General features: G+C 38.3%; 1 long non-coding RNA gene across 3 annotated transcripts; it reads left to right on the top strand.

Annotated features, from left to right (window-relative positions):
- Positions 1-872: 872 nt before the first annotated feature.
- Positions 873-2,743, top strand: LOC120071568. Of its 3 annotated transcripts, none has more exons than XR_005480290.1 (4): positions 873-1,303; positions 1,398-1,463; positions 1,547-1,640; positions 2,678-2,743. It is a non-coding gene; the product is annotated as an uncharacterized LOC120071568 (long non-coding RNA). The 3 variants fall into 3 exon arrangements; XR_005480289.1 differs by lacking the exon at positions 2,678-2,743 and adding an exon at positions 1,726-2,302; XR_005480288.1 differs by lacking the exon at positions 2,678-2,743 and having other exon boundaries at positions 1,547-2,302.
- The last annotated feature ends 1,026 nt before the right edge of the window (positions 2,744-3,769 follow it).

Raw genomic sequence — 3,769 nt, 5'->3', positions numbered from 1 at the left:
GCGCAAAGCAAGTTGCGATCTAAGAAATTCGGCGCCCAAACGCAGTAGAAGATTGTGACAACAAAGCTATGCGATCGTATGCGCTCATGAAGATCTGCTCCAAAAGGTGGCCGCATTAAGACGGCGCATGAAGGTGAAAGCTTAATAAATCATGATAGGACAGAAAGCTGATGACGGTCGAATCCGAATTTAGTTGACAAGCCATTAACGACACATTGTAGCAAGTACACTCAACTTTTCGGTGATCATTAATCGACGCATCAGACAGAGATTAAATGACTTCCCATCATTGCAATCATTTGAGATAAAAGCTCTTCACCCTGAAGCTCAATAAATACCGAAGGCCACCTTCGTTAAGACAGTTCAAAATTTTGGAGTTCCCATCCACCATATACATGGAAGATAGATCATAGATATCCATAATCTATAATTCATAAACATAGAAGGTGGAGGTGAGCAAAGAGAGAAGACGCCGGAAGACCGTTCCTGGTTAGCTCGAGAGTGTAACATCCCACATTTTTTTTTATTTTATTTAATAATAATGTAATTTTCAATAACTTTATTAGTTGGAAATTCAATAATTTTCCTTAGTTGGAAATTCAATAATTTTCCTTAGTTGGAGGGCATGTTTGGAATTTTGGATTTGAAGTATAAGTGCGAGAGTTTAATTGTTGACGTGAAAATTATTCAAAATTATTCAATTTTGAAATTCAAATTGAAAATTAATGGCAGGAATTAATTTTCTTTGGAAAAGGAAAAGAATTAAATAGTATAAAGTGGAATAAGGAAATAATTTAATTATAATTATAATATTTTCCTTTATTATTATTATTATTATTATTATTATTATTATTACTATTATTTTTATTAAAATAAAAAAAAAACTCATCTTCCTCTTCACGCACGGCTTCTCCTTCCCCAGAATTTTTCCTCCTGCCTTCAACGAGTCGAGCCTCCCTACTGCCCAGATCCGCGCGCCTCCCTCACTACCTCTAGATCCGCCACGCCTCCCTCACTACCTCCCGACCACCGTGCCCCCCTTACTGCCCAGATCCATCGCGCTTCCCTCACTGCCTCCCTTCGTCGAACGAGCCAGACTCGCCGCTCCAGCTTTGACCACCGCCATCGTGCCGATCTCGCCCAGCCGATCTGAATCGTCGCCGTCGCTTCAACCCCTGACGCCGCACATCGTCGCTGTCTCCCAATATCTTGAGCCACTGCCGCCTCTAGCCGGTTTCTTCACCATCCATCGCCGCGCTGCCTATCTTCTGTTGCGTGGGTCTTCGTCGGACTCTTAATTTTGGTAAGATCTATTTTGTGGCTGGGTTTCTTGAAAGATTTTGAATGCCCACTAAGTTGGATTAAAGATTAAATTAGTCGCATTATCTTGATTTTAGATTTGAGCTTGGAAAATTATAGCAGCAACTGTCTAGTGGATTCAAGATCATTCGACAAGAGTTTTGGTAAGAGTTATGGTCCTTATGGTTGGTTTATGTGCACGCTTTGATTACTGAATTAAGTTTGACTTAACCCTTGTATCTTTAAGGTTTCAAGTTGTCGTCCATTGGGATTTAAAATCTGTTAGAAGGAGATTTTGGAGTCGAAATCTTGCGAGTGTTTGTTGATCAAGTTTCGTTTGGGTAAGTTAATTGGTGAGCATTGGATTCCATTTGTATGTTTGGGTCCTGGTTCCATTACTGAAATTTAGTATTATGTATGTATTAGGGGACTCAATTTAAGACTTATTTGGTTGGAGATTATTAGCTTGGATTAATATCTAAATTTGACTTTGAGGTAAGTAATCTTACCACTGGAACTGCCCACGGGCTAGACTTTAGTTGTATGCTAGCATGGTGAGTGTATGTTATGGTAAACTGTTAGCATCTTGATTGATAATATGACCTGAATGAAAGTATGTTCTGGCACAAGTACTGAATTGTTTAAATACATACCTAAGCACTTGATCGTTAGTATGTGATGGTATGTGTTTTCATATGTCGACGTCTGATCTGCTGATGTTGAGGCATACTTGTATGTTGTAGAATTATGATGTAAGGTCTACATGGATGTTGTATAATATGTTGTTGAAGATTATGTGTATGTAATGGAGCCATGGTACCAAGGATTTCATGTATGTTTTAGAATTGTACGGTGTTAATTCTTTGAACGTTGAAACTGTGTGAATATCCTCATTGATTAGTTAGATGCTCACCAGTTTTGTGTTTCCCTCGGGATTCACCAGTTTGTGTTTCCTTCGGGATTCACCAGTTTTGTGTTTCCTTTGGGATTCACCAGTTTTGTGTTTCCTTCGGGATTCACCAGTTTGTGTTTTCTTCGAGATTCACCAGTTTTGTGTTTCCTTCAGGATTCATCAGTTGTGTTTCCTTAGGGATTCACCAGTTTTGTGTTTCCTTCAGGATTCACCAGTTTGTGTTTCCTTCGGGATTCAACAGTTTTGTGTTTCCTCTGGGATTCACCAGTTCTGTGTCTCCTTCGGGATTCACCAGTTTTGTGGGCATACTTAACTACAATAGGATAGGACTCAGTCTCTTATCTGTTTCATGTGTTTATGTGCCATATGTTGGTATCTAGAGGACATAGATGCCTAGCCTGACCCCAGTGGTGGGGCTACTTACTGAGTATTTCATACTCATTCTTTCTTATGTTGATGTTTCAGGTAAGTGTAGAGATGCACCGACGATGGCACAGTGGAATTCGTGATCGTGTCACTGGGACTAGTTTTTACGCTTCCGCATCATGAGATTTAGAGTTCTTTTCATGTTTCTCTTAATGTTTAGTTTTGATGTTTGAAACTTATTATTAAGAATTGTTTTTCATATGTATTTATTAACCTTTATGATTTAAGGGTACCCTATTATTATTTTTAACAATTGCAATTAATAAATGTCTTTTGAACTTCTCTTGTTTTAATTAGCATTTACTTCAAAATAACTGAGCGTCGTTTTAAATTCTTTGCATACATTTATTTTAGTAACGATCTTATCTAAGTCCTAGGGGGTCGGGTCGTTACAAAGAGACTGCCAGGAAGCTCTTCAAATGGAAAGAGGGCCGACTCTTGCGAAAGCAAGAACATTCTTGGGCAGAGTAAAGTAAAACACAGTGTAAAAGCCTCGGGAAGCAAGACATTGCTACCAGGCTCCTTATCCCTATTTTCCATTGTCATTCTGTATTCTAATTTTATTTATAAAATGGAATTTACATCTCTACATCTGTTCAATCTCTTTACAATGCACATGAGTAACTAAACTTCCAAATGGGTTGAGAAGCACTTAGCTAGCATGACTTAAGATCTTCATTTTTATGCGATCATCTTGTCTTATGTATGTGTCCATCACCTTTAGAGATACTTGAGAGAGTAGTCTAAAGAAAGAACCTAGACTTGAGAGAGTTAGGTTAGAATCTAGGCTTGAGAAAGTCAGATTAGAACCGCATAAGTAAGAGATAGAAATTTAGAGATAAGTTCTATTTGCTATCATGCATCGCATGCACCCTAGAAATAGAATATGATAGTATGCGGTCGCCTTGTGTATGTGTGTATCATTCATCATCGCATAGATAAGAATAGAGGCTTAGACATAAGTCCTATAGACATTATCATATACATTGCATGCATCCTAAAATTAGGAACTATAGCATTTTTATTGAGAGATGACATGTTGTTGTATGTGTGTAGCGTGATCGCATAATTTGAACGCAATCTTAATGAAGTGTTAGCTAATTCCCTTCTCAACCCGTTCCCCGCATACTC

The sequence above is a fragment of the Benincasa hispida genome, chromosome 2, assembly GCF_009727055.1.
Source record: "Benincasa hispida cultivar B227 chromosome 2, ASM972705v1, whole genome shotgun sequence".
Taxonomy (NCBI): domain Eukaryota; kingdom Viridiplantae; phylum Streptophyta; class Magnoliopsida; order Cucurbitales; family Cucurbitaceae; genus Benincasa; species Benincasa hispida.
This window is presented reverse-complemented; position numbering and strand designations above follow the sequence as displayed.